The 22,176-nt window shown below is 39.7% G+C and overlaps 2 pseudogenes; one reads left to right on the forward strand and one right to left on the reverse strand.

Annotated features, from left to right (window-relative positions):
• Positions 1 to 738: 738 nt before the first annotated feature.
• LOC101532979 (small ribosomal subunit protein eS6-like) lies at positions 739 to 1,477 on the reverse strand (annotated as a pseudogene).
• Positions 1,478 to 1,563: 86 nt separating this feature from the next.
• LOC101521522 (RNA-binding motif protein, X-linked 2-like) overlaps positions 1,564 to 22,176 on the forward strand; it is a 110,204-nt pseudogene continuing 89,591 nt past the window's right edge.

Raw genomic sequence — 22,176 nt, forward strand, 5'->3', positions numbered from 1 at the left:
AATCAAAGGAAAGAGTGTGTAGAATCCACAAAATGTAGAGTCTGTTCTAAATTTTTAAGAATTGACAGTAGCCCTCATCTTAATTTCTTTCCATTTTTAGACAGTACAATGAAGACTTGAGATGACAGTAACCTTTCCAAGTATTTACTTTTGCACTGATTATAATTAAGACATATTGAGATAACAGACTGAAGCTTCAAAAATGCCACTCAGACTCAGTAAGTGCACTTTAGCATTCTAACCTAAAAATATAATTATAGCAGTCTAAATAATGAAAAATACATTTATGAACAATGATATTCATGTGGCTGATCATTATAAAGTACTCATTATAGGACAGCAACTGGGACAAATATTTGAAATGTTTTATTATCAATATGATCCTGATATTTTACTAATATTTCTGTTTCATTGCTAAAAAGCAATAGTGATAGTGATGAACTTAGTGAATTCATGATTACACAGCTATTAAGTGGTGAAACTGGGATTACATTCTATATATGGGAGATCTCTCTGTTTCTCTTTCCACATCTGTTAATGTTAAACATTAATGTTAATGTAGTCGTTACCAAGGCTAATGTTTTTTCTTATATCTTCTTGATGAACTGGTCCTTTATCATTATATAATGTCTTTTTATATTTCTTTTTGAAGGTTTTTATGTAAAACCATCATACACAAAGCTTATCTTTTATTTCCTTTTGTGAAATCCAAATTTATTTATTTGTTATTCTTAAACCTTATTTTTGAATGGACTCTGATTTAGAAGTAGACACTCTCGGAGAAGACAGCCTATGTCTCTTGGCAATCTGTTTGTGGTGTTTTTCTTTCACTTCCTTCATTCTCTTGGCCAAACTTTAGCATTATTCTGTTATCTCTTCCTTGTTCTTAGCTTGCTGTTTTCTCAGAGTGATGCACCAGCATTTGTGCTGGAAGACTGTTGGAGTAACCAGACACTCAGTCTTAGGTGCTTTGTTCCTGGGTTTCTTACCTTGTTTTTTTTTAGGGATTTTCTTACGGTCATACTAATGTACGTCTTCTTTGGAGAAACTGAAAAAGTTGCCGATTTTGTTGGCTCTTTTTACCTGGATAAAAAGGCACCATGGTATCAATCCAGGAATATCTTTCTCTCCTTTTCTTACAATAAGCAAGTTGAGAACACTCAATTAATATCAACAATACAGCCCTGAGCTGATTTGTGCTTTCTTTCTCCAATTCTTCTTTATCTGTAACAGGATTGCCCCTTGTTCAGCAGCAGGTGAACCCAGCCATGGGTGAAGATGCCTTGCTTCGTTGGAAAGCCTTGTTTGTCATTTCTATCACTAATTTGAACCTTGTAGCCCTTCCGCTCTTCACCAAAACATCAGCAGCAACTTATTTGGCCATATGCTTCTCATAGAAAGTTTGAAGTTTGTGTTCATCATCCACTTCGATGACTTTTGGGCAGCCAGTGACTGTCAAGGAGATATTAAGCTTCATTGTGAAGCAGTTGATCCCCTGCTACAAAGCCTATTTTACAAAGTGTTGCATGTACCTATACATGCTGAAAATGAAAAATAACATGGATGTATGAGTATACAAGACAAAGGTATACATTTTGCAATGGCACAAGGCACAACATTAAAAACTGTTCTTTCAGCTATTTACCCTTGTGTATTTTGACTTTGTGTTAAAATGTTGATGCTACTGATAACTGAGTTCTGATGTTATTTCTGCTTCCCAATATCAAAAGAAAATCAGGCCATCTTGCTACACTAAGAAAAGATCAAATTTCAAAACTAGAAGGGTTCTTTTGAATGCACATAACCTTTTTTCTGTTATAAAGTTAAAATTTTAAATTCGAATTCATCTGTATACATTTACCTTTAACAATGGGTTTTGTGTTACTTTATGGTTTCGTATCATTAGTTGGCATTCTCCAAATTTTGCTTTAATTTTTGCCATTTCTAACAGGGTAGGTTTAGTGGCGACAAACTCCGTTAGCTTTTGTTTGTTGCAGTCTTTATGTCTCCTTCAACAAGCTGAATGAATGGGAGGGCCAGCTGGGCATGGCAGAGATGCCGTGGCACTCAGAATACAAGAACAGTGCTTGGGTCTTCCTGGGAGGGCTTTCTTATGAACAGATGGGGACATCATTTGTGTATATTTACAGTATGAGGAAGTTGTTAGTATTAATCTGGTGCAGGACACAAGACTGGAAAATACAAGAGTTTTTGCTTCCTCTGCTATGAAAACCAGAGGAGCACAATGCTGGCTGTTGGCAATATTAGTGGAATCAAGAGCAAAAGAAGAATCATCCAAGTACATCATGTGGCTAACTATCAGGTTAGTAACGTCTCAGAAGACATGGATGAGGTAACCAGAGAACTCCTGGAGATGGGCTGTGGGGCTAGGTAGCCCCCTCCCTAAGTGCATCTGATGCTTCTGAAGATGACAAACCCATAGAAAAGCACACAAACATAAAAACAGGAAAAAGAGAAGCATGATGGGGAGGTACAAGTAACACAACCATCCCCCTTTTCCTTGCCCAGAAGCAAGGCCATAAAGGAAAAGGATGAACCTGGACCAAAGCCAGACAGCTCTCAGAGCTCCAAGAAGGTTCAAGGGGATGGAAGGCCTGAAGTGAAAATGGGGAGGATGTTGCAGGAGTTTGGGAAAGCTGCCAGATTGTGGTGCAAGTCTGACCTCTGGGAAAGCAGGGAAAGAAAAGATGATGGCTCATCCTTATTTCTTTGGACAGAGCATGGGTTCCTCCTAGTAAAAGATCCTGAAAGAACTCACTGTAGTCTGTCACAGGTACTTTTAGGCAGTAAATGTGCTTTGTTTTTGTGTTTTTTTTTTACAGAAATAAATTATTTGAGTGGCAGTTATGGGGAGGAGAGAGGCAAGGAATGAGGAGCAGAGAGGTAGGAAGAGTGAAACAGAAAAATAAAAGAGAGAGAGAGGGAAGTAAATTCCATCCACTGGGACTTGTTCAAGCTAAAGTCAGAAGCCAGGAACTCCATGTGGGTCTCCCACATGAGTGGCAGGGATCTGGGTCCTAAGGCTAGGATGGGAAATGAAGCAGCTGGGAGTTGAACTGGCACTCTGAGGTGAGGTGCCAGTTTGTAGGTGGCAGCTTAGCATGCAGCACCACATTTGTCTAGGTTCCACAGTTTCTACTTGATTTCTCAAAAGCAATTTCTAGCTTTGTTGAATTTTTAATTTCTGTCATGTAATTAATATTTTTATCAAGTTGTTTATTATTTTATCATTCACTGAGGTTCCTTACAACAACTGTTTTGAATTCTGTCTCAGGCAGTTCATTGCTCTCCATTTCTTAAGATGAGTTCCTAGAAAATACTATTATTTTGGAGTTGTCTATTTCCTTGATTGTTTTGTGGTCATTGAAACCTCGCATTATGGTGTTTGTATTTGGAAAAAGTAGTCGCCTTGTTCAGAGAGTCTCAACTGGCTTCGAGAGAGAAAGAATTTGACAAGTTAACACAGCTGGGAATTCCGTGGGTCACTCAGTGAGTACTAGGATGTTCTGTTGGATTTGTGGCCTCCCACAACTCTTCCACTGGTCCTTATCAAAATGGGTATGCCTATGGGTGCAATGAGGGCTAAAATGTTCTATTCTGTTATCTTGCTTACATTTCTTCCAGGGCAAATATTTTTTTAAATTTTATTTTATCTCCACACAGTAGCTTGTAGTTGATTCTTAGCATATTGTAAGTGTTCATTAATGTTTGCATATTTGAAATATTATTCAGTAATTTTTTTCATCCAGTGATAAAAATATGTAGTCTCCCTTTGAGTTACTAAGTAAATAAAAGCTTTCTTATAATTGAATGTTTTCAAAATTTTGGCATCCCTGAGCTGCTTACTCTGAATTCACTTTACTTCTTAGGAGAGATGACATGATGTAGGCCACTGGATCTGGTTCTTAGATCAGCAACATCAGCATCACTCAGATCCGAGAAGTCAGGGTTGTGCGTTCTTGGCTCTCAGCCCAGGCTGATGAATCACAAGCTTGGGTGAGGTTCAGAAATCTCTCAGAATCTCCATTTGATTCTAGTAATGCTAAAGTTTCAATAGTGCTAATGTGGAGGAACAATGAAATTTTCATGAGAAGCATTGAGTTCTAGTCCCATTTCACATCCAGTTTTGTAGATTTGTATAGGTTACTCAACTTCTTTACATATGCATGTACTCATTTGCACGATTAATAATATGATTTAAAAACATGTTCATGAGTATTGTATATTGATTATACCAGATGTCAGGAGTCTTACACCTAAAAATAGTAGTCATTGCCATAGGGATGTTTCATTCCACATGGTCTAGCTTATAGCCTTTCAAAATGCCATATAGGCCTGCTCATGTATGATAGAGCTCTTCATTAGCTATTACACAATTCTAGGCTAGGAGTCTGAAAAAATCATGATTACAGCTTTTTTGTTTGTTCCTGGTGCAATTAGCTCTTTACAACAAGGGAAACTGTTGTAGGATGTTGTTAAGCACTAAACAAATACTCCTCTTCACAGCATATTGGTGATTAGCACTGCTAGATCTTGTATGTGCACTGATTGGGCACGTAAAGTAGATAAGCTATTTTCAGGGAAGTCCAGCCAGGTAGAAGTGATGGACGTAATTGAACCCTCTGGATAAAGAAGATTATCTTTATTTATTTATTTATTTATTTATTGCCAGCATGACCAGTAGGAAGAGTACTGAATACTCACATTTTGATTGGCTCCTGTTACAAAATAAATCTCTTGTGTGCTGTGCTTTATGACTGATGGGGCAAAAGTGGAAAAAAAAAAAGCTTTGGAAAGGACGGCTTGCTTGGCAGGCCTCCTGGGCTATTATACTGTGACAAAGCTGAACTTTCTCCAGGGCATTAATCACCCAAAATGACCACCTGGAGACTGAGTGAGGCCCCTTTGTTCAAGGTCTCTGGTTGCACAGCTCTGCGATAAAAACCCTCACCATCTGTGATCAGCACTAGTGGCCAGCAGCCACGAGGTAATAAAATCAAAACATTCCCCTTCCACTGTATCCTGTCTCAGCGAGACAAAGGCTTAGCAGAGAGCATAGGTCATTAAATTCTGTTTAGACTTCCAGAGTTTAGACTTCTGTTTTCATCAATAAAATAAATGTTTAAAACTAAAGCCATTTAAAGGGGCAAAAGCAACGAAGCATTGACTTATTGGCCTCTAGATGATGCTAGCTTCTTGCCATTGCATGCATTTCTAATAAAAGCAAGAAAAATTGAAGTGGTGAGTGTTCCCTATTGCCCATTTAAAATATATGTGTATTCTGGCTTATTTGTCCAGTGATCTTATTCATTTAAGATTAACTTTTCTGTATGTCCATGATCTTTGACTTGAGTATGTGAGTAGTATTGCACTTGCATTGAACTTGAATTATAGCTTTACATTTGCCAAGCAGAAGATTCTCTCTGCAGTAAATGACTTTTTAAAGAGTTTCCTAATAAGCGGTGGTGTTCAATATGTTGAGAGCCACATGTATCAAAGTGTTAGCTATTAAAATAGGTTGCCTTAATCAAACAATTAAATTTTCTTTAAAGGAGCCATTTGACTTTATCATAAGGCACATTATATTGATAGGAAGGAGGAGTCAGACACATTTGCAGGTGTTAAAGGAGTGACTAGAAAGATCAATTAAAGTTTCCAGTTCTCTTCCTCCTCGTTCTTCAGTCACCTGATTCTCTTGCTTTCAAGTTGACAGCAACACAGATCTCTCATCTTCATGCTGACTCTGGCTTTTTCTCAAGGCCCTAATCTGCCCTTGGCATTTTTGACTTCACAAACAACCCAAGTCACTCTGTTACCTTGAACTTGCACATTGCCATTCCATATAGATGACTATAAATATTTTAAAGATTACTTCCTTGTATTTTCACATCTACGCACATTGACCTTCCACACACCTAAAAAGAAATAAAAGTAAGAGGGAAAGACTAACTAAAAAGAAAACCAGCAGTGAAGGAAATAAAATCTGTATGCTGTTATAGAGTCTGCCATTACACAGCTCCATGAAAATCTTCTTCTAAAATGGAAAGAATTTACCATTACAGTACTTATTGAACATGAGTGATGGATGTCTTCTTGCTTAATTCTTTGATTTTGGTTGCTTGTTTATGCACTGCCACTATAGTTGTCCAAAGCAAGACCTATTATCTTGTGGCAGGTACAATTTTTTATGATTGTTTTGTCTTCCAAGTTGAATAAGAATACACATACAGTCTGGGAGGTGCTATCCATACAATAGCCCAAGTAAAATATTATTGAACAGTGTGAAAAAGTGTTACAGTTGAATAACTATTATTTTTATTAGCATGATACTCTTATTTTGTTAAAAGCAAGGAGGAATTTTTCTCAGTATTGTACACATTAATCAATTTATCATGGATATTGGGTAAATCCTAAATAATACATTATTGCCGGAGTCCAGCTTTGGCCCGGGGTTCAGAACTCGCGAAGGGTGCTTGGATGAGGCGCGAAGAGAGGATAAAGAAAGAGACAGATGTTGGACTCTATGCTTGGCAAATTCTTGCAGGGAGGGAACTTCAACTAAACTTGAACTATGGTTATGCAGCGGGGTGGAGGAACCCACCATGGGGGGAGGGTGGGGGGGAGAATCCCAGATTCTATGTAATTACAACACAATGTAATTAATGAATAAATTAAAAAAAAAAAAGAGACAGACCACTAGAATTCCATGATGATAGTGGACTATGCAATAAAGCCGTCTGCTTTATTTATACAGAATCAGTCAAACTCTGGCTCAGACTTTTTACGTCATGATCAAATGGGTGTTACTAAAGATAATTCTGCCATTTGTATCACCTAAAGCAAGCTCAATCAGTAACACATTCCTCTTGGGTCAGCTAAGGGAGGAATGTGTCCGGAGGCAGGACCCAAAGATCAAAGAGGGAAAGAATGGATTTCCTCTACCTCTGGAGAGTTAGCACCCTTGATTAGCATAAGATCAATAATAGAAGAGGATTCTAAGCAAAGGTAACTGCTCTATGCCTCTGATTAGCATAGGATCAAAAGGGGGAGTTAACACCCCTGATCAGTATATTGCCAATGAAGGCAGCTGTGACAGCAATTGGTAAAAACCTTTTTGCTAAAGCGAATATCAGCAACATCAACTTTCAAGTTCGCATAGATACTACGCGTTAACCCCGCAGGGGCAGACAATGCCTAGATAGGTTACAGGAAACTCAGTGGGAAAGGCCAGTGTCCAGCAATGGGAAGTGGGCTGCATTCAGGTGGTCAAAGCAACATCCCGCCATAGCCCTGCCCAGTGGGGAGTTCATTGCGGCCCTGCCTGCAATTCAACAATGCTCTTCACACCTTCCTGTCTTCCACATCCACCACACGGACCCCGGCACATTATTGGAAGTCTTCCACAACTTATATTTTATTCTAATAAAGGAATATATAAGATTATTGTTAAAATCTAGGAAAACAGGTAAAAAATGTTTAAGGAATAAAAGAAGTATAATCTTCATATCTAAAAGTAGCCTCTGAAATATTAGTTATTTAATCCTTTTTTGCATATCATTTAAAAATAACAGTGTCAAACTTCATCAAAGAACCCCTCACATCCTCTTCATTCTAACCAGGCCAGTGTCCTCCCCTACAGCTGCAGCTTTCCCTCAGCTCTTCATTTCGTCCTACTAGACACAGCTTTTTTTTTTTTTTGCAATTTTTTTTTATTGTTAATTATTTTGCATTATGTGACAGTTTCATAGGCTCTGGGTATCCCCCCCTCCCTCCCCCTCCCCTCCCCCCGGTGGATTCCTCCACCTTGATGCAGTATTACAGTTCAAATTCAATCAAGATTCTTTCATTGCAAACATATACCAAGCATAGAGTCCAGCTACTTATTGTCCAGATTGGTTGAACAGTTTCTTGGGGAGACCTTTTCTGGTCTGAAGTTTGAGCTGGCAGAATATCATCACAGTCAATTAAGAGTCCCAATATAACATCAACTGTAGGTGAGGGATCTCTAAGAGAAGGAAGTGATGTCTAATTCCTGTCTTCTACGTGTGATACCATCTACCCTGTATCTACTGACATTTCAACTGGAATGTTGAAAGAACTTATGTACAGGGCCCAGCACAGGGATCCCATTTGGGCACCGGTTCTAATCCCGGCAGCTCCACTTCCCATCCAGCTCCCTGCTTGTGGCCTGGGAAAGCAGTCGAGGATGGCCCGAAGCCTTGGGACTCTGGTTCCTGGTTCCTGGCTTTGGATCAGCGTAGCACTGGTTGTTGTGCTGACTTGGGGAGTCAATCATCGGATAGAAGATCTTTCTCTCTGTCTCTCTTCCTCTCTCTATATCTGACTTTCCGATAAAAATAATATAAATACTTAAAAAAAAAGAACTTATGCACAAGAGAGATTGGATACAATTCTCTATACCACTGTTTTCACTTAATATTTTGTTATTGTCTTATATCATTAAATTCCTTTAGATTTGCTTTTGTTGAGGCACATTTTTCTATCACACTGCTATAGTATAATGTAAGCACTTTTGTGTTGTTAGATGTTCAGCTCCACTCCTTTATTTTATTTGCTATTATAAAAAATAATGTATTACTGCAATGGAGTTAGTATAGCAAATGCTTTAAAGCATACATATTAACATGAAAATGGAGGGTTTGTTAAAGTGGAAAATATGTTAGATGATGTTTTTAACTAATTTTTAATTTCTTGGCTTCAATGGCATGTGCTTAAAGATAAAAGAAAAACATGTTATTATTTTTTGTGATAAATGCCAATGTTTTAGATAGCATGTAAGCAGAAGAAAAGAGAAAGAAGGAGACAGAGAAAAAGATTAATGAAAATTTAATATTTGGTGAATCTGACTAATTTCATAAATGGCCTGAATAGACATTTCTTCAAAGATATATTACCCAGTAATTATAAAAGAAAGGCAAATCAAAGCCACACTGACTTAGCTCCTCACATCTGGTAGAATCACTGCTATCAAAAAGAAAAAATATAGGAAGTATTGCAAGGATGTGGAGAAGAGATGATTCTGTAGTGATAGTGAAAGTGAGTTTACAGGTTCAGCCGGGAGGCTGGGACAAAAGGAACCCTCTGCAGCATGGCGGCTGCAAAGAGTGCCCAAGCCAGGTCAGACCCAATGCTTGGGACTCGGCCCAGGGACATCATAGCCACACGGTGATTGAGTCCTATGCATTCCCAGGCCTGAGAAATTTCTTCCGTCAGGGTGAGTACACCATGATGGAATCTTGGGAACTGGATTAAGCTCATGACTCCTCCCTGTCGCCACCATCTTGTGGCAGGAAGAGTCTGGGCAGTGTTTAGCTGGGGAACTGGGGCAAATGGAGCCCTCTGCAGTGTGGCAGCTGTGAAGATTGCCCGAGCCTGGTTGGACCCAATGCTGGGGACTCAGCCCAAGGACACCATTACAACACGGTGAGCAAGTCCTAAGCTTTGGGCAGCCAGTGCCCCCATTGGGTGCCAGGCTTTGCCTGCTGGCCACCCAGTGGCAAGCTCTAGAGTTTTTAGGGTATGTAATTGCAGCCTAGGTATAGCCATGGATAAGGCCAGTGTGAGTGCAGATGAGGGATGAATCCTGTGTGACTCCCAGTGACAGGGACACAGAATGTGCTTGCAAGCATGGGGACTGAGATTTGGTGGTTTGGAGGGGAGAGTCAGTAAGATCTATTTGGGCCAGACTGATTCACCAGCCCACATGGGAATCCTGAGATGGGCTGTTAGTGTACAGCATCTTTGATTGCCACATACCAGTCCACATGAAAGCTATGGATGGGGGTCTGTCTGGCAGGGCTAGGTACCAGTACCTGACTGAGTGGTGGAACAGGGTATGGGTCACACTTGCCAAGGTCAAGACACTAACCAGCACGTGAGAAAACGAGGTCTGGAGGTAGATTCTGTGGGGGATATGTGAGCCCAACCCTGTGGAAATACAAGCCCCACTGGTTAGCTCAAGAGTAGGGGTGGTGATGGGCTGAGCTATGTGTGACCATGGAACCTGCCATCACTTACGGGTAAAGGAACCAAAAACAGTCTGGGCAGGCCAAGGCAGCAGCACCCGAATGTGCATCCTAAAACAGGATGTGGGGTGGGCTGGGCTGCAGCTAGATGGGGTAGACTGGGCAGGGCTGAGCAAACCTTAACTCACAAGGAAGAACAGAAATCAGGCTGGAACACAGATTATGCCTAGCTAGGTTCATACACCTACTGATAGGCATGAGCCAGGGTACTATGCCACAACATCGAAGGCAAAGGCTGAGACAGGTGGGGGACTAAGCCAACTGGGTCAGAGCAACCATTGGCATACGTGTAATCTATTGCTGGAAATAGGACCTGTTGGGGAACTATGAGAGTACACCCTTGCTGGGTTGGAGTTTCCACTTGGTGAGTGTGGGGGCTGGTGCGGGGGCAGCATTCTGGTCTGGATGTGGCTGCTGTATCCCTTGGCACAAGTGTGAACTGGGGCTGGGCGCACAGAGCTGGGATAGACTCCAGCACCCTCTGGTGCTCTTGAGAACTAGGGTAGATGTAGGATGGACTAGGCTAAGTCTTGGCCTCTACTGAGCCATGTGTGAGCTGTGTCTGGGTATGAACAAGTCTTGGCAGGGCTGAAACATCCAACAGTAAGAACCAGAATGGGTTGAAGGCCAGTCAGGGCAGGCCACTGTTCCTGCCAGGACAGGAGGTGGACTAAGTAGGGCTTGCCTGTGGACTCACTGGTATGTGCAAGATCTGGCAATGGGAGAGGTTCTGATGGAGGAGCTTGAGACTCCTCTGGTAGGACACAGTCCCTGCAGGTGAACGCAAGAACCATGATAGAGAGCAGCCCAGTTCAAACTAGAGAAAGATACCCAGCAGCATACATTTGGCTTAGTTTGGGGGCAGACCAGGCTGAACCTGTTCACATGACTTGCTGGTGAGTCCGAGCGCCAGAACAGACTATGGATCAGGCCAGGTTCAGTTTCAACACATACCAGTACACGTTACGGGTGGGATTGGATGCCTACTGGGCTGGGCTAGACTGTAATCCTCACCAGCATCAGCTGGAATTGGGGTGGGCCGTGCTTGGCCGGGTTACAACACCCACTGGCAAATGTCAAGGTGAGATGGGCCATACCAGACTTGGCCGCAGCGTCCAGCCAGCACACATGAGAACCAGGGAGGGAGGCGGGGAGGAAAGCTTGTAGGTGGAATGTGGAGGGCTTCCCTGCTTGACAGCCACTCCCACTGGAGAGCATGAGCTGGGATGGGGGCAGACCAGACCAGGCAGAGCTACAACACTTGTGAGGTAGATCAGGGAAAAGCCAGGCTGGACTGTTTCAACTGGTGCAAGTATAAATCAGAGTGGGTGAGGGTTGGTTGGGCTTTGCCACAGCATCAGCTGGCAGAGGTTGGCACTGGGGGCTAATTCTGCCAAGTTAAACTGCAGAAGCACCTGGAGAGTGCATAATCTGGGAATGGGAGTGTCCTAGCAGGGAAATAGTGGGTACCTCCCTCTTGGGTTACAACTCCCTCTGGAGAGCATGAAAACCAGTATGGGGCAGGCATGGCTAGACAGAACGGTACCACCAGTATGTGTGTGTGAGCTGGATAATAGGGCTGGTTGGGTTGAATTAGGCTTCAATGCCCATTAACATGTATGAGAGCTAAATGGGATGGGGGACAGACTGAACAAGTCTGCGGTACATACTGGTATGCATGGGAACCAGGGTGGGGGGCATGTCTGGTGGGGGTTATGGGAAGTCACTCTCACTAGGCTGCAGCTCCCACTGGTTTGCGTGAAGGCAGAGTGTGAGATGGGCAGGATAGGGCTGGACTGCAACACCCACTGGCTCATGTGGAAGACAGGGCTGGAAACAGAACTGACCCAGCAATTGCAACGACCAGCATATGCATAAGCTGATTGGGGCGACTGACTGTTCTGGACCCTGTCCTGGCAAGCACACACGAGAATCAGGTCTGGGATCACCTCAGATGAAATTTCTTTGGGGATTCCTCCAACTGAACTGCTGATCTCAGAACCCAAACCATAAAGAGACTATGACAGACAGTGGATTCTGAATAAATTTCATTATGCTTGGAATGGAGAGATTGGCAGCAATTCAGAACTATTGAACTAGCAAAACTGCTTGAGCAGGACCTTTGAAGCAAGCCCCACATCGGGCACCTGGGATGGTTGGGAGGCTGGGTGGGGCTTTTCTTTTTATTTCTCCCCTTACCCCAGATACAGAAAAAATAATAATATCAATGTGGAAACGGTGGTCTTGGCCACTTTCCTGTAGCCCTTGACCCTTTGTGCCTTGATCAATTATATATATGAATTGAGGCATTTTCCTCTTTTGAAAAAACAAACAAAATAAGTGAGTTTACAGAGAAATCAGAACTTTAATCGTCATTTTAGTGTAGTCATTGAGTTTGCCTGTAGAGTATTCTCAGGGTGACACCCAAGAAGCAATGAGAGCCTAGAGTTCCTCTGATGTTGCTGCTGGAGCATACCTGGCCTGACTGGTCCCTCCTGAAAGCTTCTGAGCTGTATAATGTGTGCCTCATTGAGGAGGGAAAATATCAACTGTCTTTCTAGCTAAGAAGTCACTTTTGGGATGGGATACAGTATGAAATAACTTTGGGTACTTAGTAGGGTGAATTCTTAGATTTACCACGTTACATCCTTTTCTGTAATGTACAAGGTGGTGATTTTGGCTTTTTGTCTGCAAGAGATGTTTTCAAATTTCTTTTATCCTTTTTGTTTCATTACTTTATCTTTTTCTCTAACCATTTTCACTGTGCTAGAGAGTAGTTATTGTTCGCTATCTGGCAGTGATGGACTTGGTGCAAGGAGTCGATAATACACATGTGGACTACTGACTGATGGTCAACAGCAAAATTTATTAAACAGCATCAAACGTTTTAAAGAAAGGGTCACATAGCCATAAGGGAGGAGGGTTTGAGCTATTTTCATATCAACAGCAGGGAGCCTCCTTTCCTTCCTCTGTTAGTTCCTGCTCCCCTGGGCAGGGTGGGAAATAACTCTCTTTGTTTTGTATATCCAATCAACTGTTCTCATCCAGCTGATAGCCAATCATTTTTCCTCATGATTCCAATCAATTGTCCTACAGTTGTAACTTGGGCTTCCTTTGAGTGTCCTCCCATAGTGAGAATGGGTGTTCCTATTACCAGGGCATGCAGTGACTGACCATGTTCATTTTTTCAATATTTATTTTTATTGGAAAGGTAGATTTACATGGCAAAGGAGAGACAGAGAGGAAATTCTTCCATTCGCTGGTTCACTCCGCAACTGGCCGCAATAGCCACAGCTGAGCCGATTCGAATCCAGGAGCCAGGAGCTTCTTTCCGGTCTCCATGCAAGTGCAGGGTCCCAAGGCTTTGGGCCATCCTGTACTGCTTTCCCAAACCACAAGCAAGGAACTGGATGGGAAATAGAGCAGTTGGATGTGAACCTGCTGCCATATGGGATACTGGTGCTTGTTAGGCAAGGATGTAGCCACTAGGCTATCAAGCCAGGCCCATGTATTGTGTTTGCTGCTGGGTGCCCTGCATGCACACTCTGCAAACTGTTCTCTCCACATGGTCTCCTACAATATAGTTACATTCTAGCTATCATTTATTAAAAGATTCTATTTTCCTAACAGTTTCTGCATTTTGCAATTGGCTTTCCTCTTTATGCATTACTTTCTTGGTTTCCTTTAAATGTTGGAGTTTTATATTGAAAACCTACACATTTTAACGGTTGTGTTTGAATTTAAAAAATTATGGGCCACTGTGTTTTGATATTGACCCTGGGCTTTCAGAAATATACTCAGTTCCATGTTTTGACTCTTGTGCACATAGGGACATGCAGAGTATGTATTTATTTATTCATATCATAGCTTTTTGGAACCCTTTATAGTGTGCTAACTTCTAGTTCAAGACCTTTGCAATTATGTTTTAAAAATTGATCCCCATTGTAACTTTAGACTTTAGAGGTCATCATCGTTCCAATTGTCGTGATGGGAAAATTAAGGTTTATAAATGTTACCTGAATTTCCCAGAGGCTTACATAGTATCCATATAGTACTACTATTACTGCTAACCATCATGGTTGACCAAAGAATTTGTGGAGCCAACTACAAAATGAAAATGTGCGCCCCTTTTCACAAATAGGAAGCAGATCTTTTCTTGTTCTATTGGGCATTCTCTCTTCTTTTCCTCTCTCTCCTCACTGTCCTCTCTCTCTCTTCCCTACTTTTTCTCTCCCTCCCTTCTGCCTTCCGTTCCCTTACTCTTCCTCTCACGCTGTCACCACTTGTTCTGCATTTACTGTTGAATTGCCCTTGTTTGGGAAGAAGAATACTCAAATGTCATAGGCAGTTTCAAGCAGATGCCTGGAGCGAGGTGCCTCACTCTGTGACTTGTTGCACAGGACGTGCAAACACAACATGGTCCTTCTCTGCCCAGGCTCATATAAGGACAGACAACAGCCAGTGGTACTGGGTAGAAATAGCCTGTGTGAGAATGGAAGTACAAGGGAAAGAGGCAGCAACAGCTGAGAACCTGCCTCCATGAAATAGGGCCACCCACCATGGGAGGGAGGGAGGGCTGCATTGAGGTGAGACTCCAAGTTTTTGATGTGTTTACCATTGTCCCTACAGAGCTCCCTTCATAAATCACAGTACCAAAGATAAACTTGTAAAGAATTTAAAGACATTTGAAACACCAATACCCAAACACTTGAACACAAGATTCTTCTAAGTCTTGCCTTCAGAGAAGCATTCAAAAAAACACTAAAGCTCATGAAATTCATATAGTCACAGAATTATTAATTCAGTATAATTAGTACAAAATGCAGAATTTGAAGTCATTCACGGCAATGTAGACTTCAGGAATAGTTTGTTCCCTTCCTAAATATCATGATTTTTCAGCAGAGGAGATGAGAGCTGTACAAGTTTATGAAGTATCAAGACCCAGTTCATAGAAAGAAGGCTTTTGTTAAGGTAAGAAGAATCCTTAGAGGAGTTTAAAGGAGGGGAATGGGGAACCCCAATACTCACCTTTTAGACAATCCATGCTATTGCCATTACAGGCTTTACTTTAGTGGTCATTATGCTATTAATTAAATTATTTTTCCTCTGTAATCTCATCTGTGCAGAAGCATGCAGCATGAATAATGAATAATGTTGATCTATTATGAGAGTTATCTTAATTTTTTTTCTTTTATGATGGTCTAGACATTTTCTTATTTAGCTGCTTAGTTTGGTTTCCCTAGATCAGTGTTTCATCTTTACCACGTGGTTCTTGTGCTCAGCTCCCCTGGGATAGGACTGCTGAGCTCCCCAAGAAGTAAGACTGGAGCTCTCTGAAGTAGAGGCGGATTGCTAGCCCCAGCTCATGCGGCTGTTATAATTTAATGACAAATTTCCCTATTAAGTCTGTGTTCAAATTACATCTGAGGAAAGAAAAGCAAATTCACCACCGGATCTGCACGTTTCCCATTACCCTTAATAAAACATATTCCACAGCGTGGAGTGACATTTTCAAAGACCAGACCTTTCAGCAGCCTGTCTTGCTGCTATTGTGCACAACTGAAGCCTGCCAGGCTACAAAGGGAGAAGCTGGGGGAGTGGATTAACATGTAAACCAACCTAGGCCCCTTCAAATGATGAATTCTAAGGCATACTTTGTAAATTCATTTTACTGTGAGAGCAGTTGAGCCTGGAAATTAATTTGTATTCATAAGGCTTCCCTTTTTTTCTCTTTAGAAAACGATAGGCATTGTTCTTCTTAAAAAATTTGCTTTTCACAATATGGCACATTAGTTCTGTGGAATAAATATTTGTAACTAATGCATAATACAGACAATTATGGCTAGAAATCAAATGTATTTTCCAAAAACATACAGAATCCCCCAATTCTCACATGGTATTCTGCCTTAGAAATGCAATGGGTATGGTATGCTGTGTGGGTTTTTTGATGCATATAGGTATGCTTATTTATTTTAGCATGACACATATATAGAGCAGTTAATTTTTTGAACAAATGGCTGCAGGTAAAAATGTTGTTCAGTTTAATCGCTGTCCAGTCCTGTTCCCATAGCAGTTTTCCACATCAGGTGAGAGCCAGTGTTACAAAGTTTAAGGGATTAGAGCTTCCCTCCTTCGGGATAGGACTTGAGGGAGTCTGACATCCTTATGGAAGTGCATTGCTGCAGTAAATACAGTAAATACAACATGACAAGCATTATCTTACATCCACAAATACTCAGCTCACCATTATAGGCAGCACAGTGGAATGACTATGATGATATATTTTAAGCTTAGATCCCTCCTAGTGCACTGTTGAGAAGAAATAAGGAGATAACGGGTCAAAAATATATCAGCTAGTGATTTCCTACCAGTATCTCTGTCCTTCTGAAGAATGTTTTCTTCTGAAGGGATGAGTTCATAAAATAGACTATTTCATGGACTGTGCATTTTCTTTTCAGAATATGAATTAAGATACCCTGGTTTGGCAAGAGGCTGAAGGATGTATTTGATTACATGATGGGCATACAAGCTTTGTTGGTAAAATATTCCATCCAGCTTTATCAGTTTCCTATACTATACTGCTTAAGATTATTCAGACAGTATTTCTACAAATTTCAAAATATGCCATTGTCTAGAAAAATTTGCATCAATATTGCTTCAATAAAAAAGTATAATAGTGATTGAAGTTAGTATCATTTATTCTTCCTATCTATGTGGAAGTGAAAGCTAAGTCTTAAATGACAGCTTTTGCAAATAGTGTCACTAGAATGATACTGAGAATTAAGTTGCACTCTATGAGAAAGCACTTGGAGTTCTTGGCTCTTGTATACTGCCAAGCCAGGATCACTTCTTTTTTTTTTTTCATTTTTTTAATGTGAAATAATTTATTTATTTTTAAAATTAATTACATTGCATTATGTGGCACATTTTATATGTACTGGGATTCCCCCCCACCCCTCCCCAAACCCTCCCCCCACAGTGGATTGCTCCACCTTATTGCATTTCCATAGTTCAAATTCAGTTGAGATTCTTTCATTGGAGGTATTTACCAAGCATACAGTCCAGCATCTTATTGTTCTGGTAAGTTCAATAGTTTCTTGGTGAGACCATCTCTGGTCTGAAGGTAGAGCCAGCAGAGTATCATCCCAATCAATTAAAAGCCCCAACATAATATTTATAACCAATTACAACATTATGGCATTAATTGACATGCTATTGATTAACCAATATGTTAATAGTGAAATGCAGGTTCTCAACCACAACCTGTGACTTCTTCATAGACATTTCCATTTTGGTTTATATTCAACAGTGTTCTATACACCTTAAAATGGCTATAGATTGCCATTCAGCTGTCTCATGTCTATTTTAGTTTTAGTATTTAGCAGTTTATAGCATTGAAGCATGGTTTCTCTGAACCTGGCTGTTTTTTGGGTAATCTAACTCTATAAGAAGACATATGTCAACAGTTTAGCTGAACAGTTATAGCAGGGGTGTGCAGAGAAATCTTCAATACCCAAGTGAGGAGTAACTAATCTTTGTGTTTCACCCAGTGAGTTATAAGTGCATCCCCGCTGACCGTTCAGGATCACTTCTAAATTTTCCCTAACCCATGTACTAACTAACATTTTACTTTCTGTAGCACACAAAACAAAGCACATGACAAAGAAATACACTGTGGATGCATGGTGCTTCTGTTGTGGTCAATTTCTCTGGTATGAATTCTGACAAGCCGTTTCCTCTTAGCACCACAGAGAGGTGATAAGTAATGGAATCCAAATAAATAAGATACTAAAAGCTTTTATTTTTCGTTAGAATTATAGGAGTTTTGAAAATTGTTGAACAGAGACATAACTGGAATATGGTTTTCTCAAAATGTTTAAAGCCCCAGTTGCTTTGTGAGTATCCTAACACTGACTCCTACCTCCATTCCACACTGCTATTCTGGTCTTCCCTTCTGTGACCTGACTGATGGTATTCTCTCCCGCAGGTGTGGGTCTGCCTGGTTCCTCTATGTTTATTAGCACAAGGATTGGTTGAATTACACTTACTGTAGCATAATTTTTATTCTCTTTTAAGTAGTCCGATTTTTCAGATTTAACCATGCACTTCATCAATTGGTAAAAAAGCCTCTTTTAAAAATAAATGAGTAAGCAAAATGGAGAAATGCAAGAAACATTCATTTGCAAGCAGCCTTTGCTTGGAGCAGGACTGCCCGCCACACACTGCATCCTTTAAGAAACATGTTACCAGGGATGGGTGTTGTGACTTGGTGGGTAAAGTCACTGCCTACGATGCTTGCATCCCATAGGGGAGCCGGTTCATGTCCCAGCTGCTCCATTTCTGATCCAGTTCACTGTTAATGTGACTGGAGAAGCAGTAGAGTATGTCCCAGGTCCTTTGCCAGAGGCAGCTCATGCAACTATGCCTCAAAGCGAACCCCAAAATATGACTGCTGGATTGGCTACCCATAATGATGATAACATCCAAGTGAAAAGAGAAGTTTCCATTTTGCTTGCTTTTTAAGTTCCTGTTTACATTCTGAAAGAGAATTAGAAAATAGTCTCTGATTTAATTATCATAAAATCTAGGGAGAAAATATCTCTATGTTTTAAGATAAAAAATACTGCTCCAGTTATATAGTCTTTTGCAACAGTTTTTCTCAAATGATTAGCAGGTGTTGAAAAGAGATAGACCTCTCTTTTAAGAAAAGTCTCCAGAAAATGAGGTAGTACTTGCTACTTCATGCCTGTAATAAATCTCACTTTGTGATGAGATATATTTCTTTTTATCTGTTTTTAAATTTGATTTGCTAACAATTGTAAAGAATTTTGGGGATCTTTGCACTTTATAAATATTAATCTATAGTTTTCTTGTAATGTTATTATTAAGGTAGTGCTGGCTTCATATTATAAGTTAGAGTATTTTCTCTTCTTGTAACATTTGTAAGAGATTGTAGCAAGTTATTGTGGTTTATCTCTTAGACATTGGGTAGAATTCACCAAAGGCCTATCTGGGCCTGGTACTGATTTAGGAGTTATTGCTTATTTATTAGATTTCTTTAATAGATATAGGTATATACAGATTATCTATTTCTGATGTGAGTCATGACAAATTTTTCAAAGCACTGGTTCCATCTACCTAATTTTTAAAGTGCAATAACAACAGCCACAAAATCCTAGTCTTTTGTTTATTATGGTTTAAGAAAATTCAATGCTTTTCTCTGAAGGTCCAGAGTTTGAGCAAACACTACCTGAGTGAAAAATCTCAAAGGACTGGGACATTTTTCTCTTGTACCCTTTATAACAGTCCATCTTTATCCTGGGTCATTTTTTTGGGGTATCAGAAAATAGAACTTGGAAAAAAATGATGAATTAGTTTGGAAACAATGGTATTACTCACTTTCCTGTAGCCCTCGACCCTTTGTACCCTAATCAACTAAGTAAGATTATTTAAAAAAAAGAAACAAAAAGAGAATAGAACTGTCTTGTTAATATTTTGCCAGCATGCTGGGGTTTTCAGTAATTATGAATCATTGCTCTATGACAGTACTGAACAGAAGGGATGGAGATCAATATCTATGTCTATATCTATATTTATATCTATATATCTATATATCTATATCTGTATCATGCAAGAGAAGATGAATGGAAATGCTGAACAAATTTGGGAAATCTTTTAAGAAGCACTATGTAACCATTGCAAATGGAGGACAATGAAGAGTCAGTGCTATGATTCACTACAGGTACTATTTCCTGGAGCAGAGCTTGTTCATTGTGTTCCTGCCTCAAGTAAATCAGACCAGTCCAGGATGTTTTGTCCCTGTCTCATTCCATGACCTTTTGCTAAGTCCAGTTAATTGCTCAGAGTTTAATCATTTCAGTTCGTATTTTATAACAAAAGCCTTATTTTTCTACTCTACCTCATTCTTCTCGAGGACTAAACCTGACATTTCAAGGTGCCAAAGATTGTTATATCCTAATGTACCTTGATGGGAACAGCTTTTCACTCTGACCCATCCTGATACCAAAATGCCTGGGCTAGATCTCATAATAAAGGCCAATGTTTCCATTGTTGCAACTAGAACACAGAGAACAGGTTAGCCAGGCACTTTCAGAACTGAAATGTCCAAATATATTGGATTTAATTCCCAATCCAGAGCATCAAATCAAGAATATTCTCTAGAGAATTATTGAGTAACAATTCCCTCTCTTCAACATAGAACTAAGTATCACATGATTGAATACAGTAAAAATAAATATATATTGATTTCTTTTCATGGTTAGTATGAAGACAGGGTAATAGTTTAGCTAGATGTATCAGTTAATCTGGACAAAGTTAATAATGCAAAAATTTTTCCTCTTAAAAGTACACATCATAGGAGTCCAAAGCAAACATAATACATGTGCGTAGAAAATATACTACATTTTATGAAGAGAAGATGCTTTAAATAAACACCTGTTACATTTCTGTTAGACTCACTCATATTTATCTGTTACACCAGATGCCCTGTTATCATTAATCTATGTATGACTGTCACAAGACATTGTGTTTTAATTTATTTTCTTCAGTAGAAGGAGATTTTTACTTTTTCTATCAACCCAGAACATGACACAGCATCTTGTTTTAAGTGGTAGAGAATAAATATATTAATATGAAAATAATGGATTGAAAACAGGATGATTTATAATATTATCCTTTAGTCCAGTTTAATTTAATAGCTAGTTGTTTGCACTTCTTAATCATATGGCATGTAAACATGGATTGTTCTTGTTTAACTAACCCAGGAGTATTACTGTGCTGCTATAACTGTATGTGCATGTAATATGAGGACTATTGCAGTGCTGGAGTCTTCATGGAGATCAAATGCAGCAATTCATCTGGAATGTTCAACAGACTGCATTACTCACAGCAAAAGCCCAAGGAATATTATTTTAAATTAATATGTATGTTTTAAAAATTAAGTATCACATTATCACTCTTCTTTTTAAAATTATTTATTTTTATTGGAATGGCAGACATACAGAGAGAAGGAGAGACAGAGAAAAAGAATATGAGTGAACTTTGCATTAAGACACCTGATTTTGAATTCTAGCTCTGCCACTTCTTGATAATCAGAAGGATTCATAACTTCTCTTGATATTTCATAGGAAAAGCACATTAGAATTAATTCACATTTTCAAGAATTTAATAGAATAATGTTGTCAAAGAGCCAATAGCAGAGTGGTAGCACCATGCAATCATTTTCATTTAGACATTCAGTGACTGGGTTAAGTTAGCCTTACATTACAGAAATTAAGTATCATTCACCCAGAACCATTCAGAAATGACACAAATGTACCAGGAAGATCTGAGAACAATGTCTACAACTTGGCATTCCTAAAAAGCAAAAATATTCTCTCTGCTTGTTCAAGTGGCTTGGTCTTTCTGGAAAAGTCTTGGTGTTAGATAAAAAGATCATTTTGTGTCAGTGTAAGGCTTCAGGGGAGAAAGGCTATGTCTGATAATGTTCCATTGTCTTCCAAAGTATCTTCTTTAGTGAGGGCTGCTACCTAGCAATAAATCAATAAAGAATTGTTCATCAATGATTGATTAATTTCTGTTTGATTACCCAGAGCTGCAGGGAAGAAAGATTGTCTAATATGCAGAACTAGCTGGCTCAAAGCAAGTAAACCCATGCAGTGCTAAAAGCTTTGTCTAGTTTTCCTCGCATAAAATACTTTTAACATTAATGTAAAAATCAATTTCCTAGATAAAAATAGAGTAGTTGATAGTATATTTATGGGGTGTGCTATCATTTCCCACATTGGACAGATGGAGGACAGAGAAAGAAATAGATATCTGGAAACTTTGCAACTAGTTTTATCATGGAGAGAATTGATATTTATCTTCTATGTTAGTGTATCACTGGTGAGTTGAAAAATGCATACAACCATGGGCAATAGATATAATTGACTACCTTCTGTTTTACAAATACATCATCTGGACTTAGAATTAGAACACATTTAATGGAAAAATCACTCAAACTTAAGTAGTGAACCTCAGCAAGTAATTTGGATGAAACCTGATTACTAAAGGTGTTTATTCCAACTTGATTATTCTTTCTTACATT

This window comes from Ochotona princeps, chromosome 5, assembly GCF_030435755.1.
Source record: "Ochotona princeps isolate mOchPri1 chromosome 5, mOchPri1.hap1, whole genome shotgun sequence".
NCBI classification, from domain to species: domain Eukaryota; kingdom Metazoa; phylum Chordata; class Mammalia; order Lagomorpha; family Ochotonidae; genus Ochotona; species Ochotona princeps.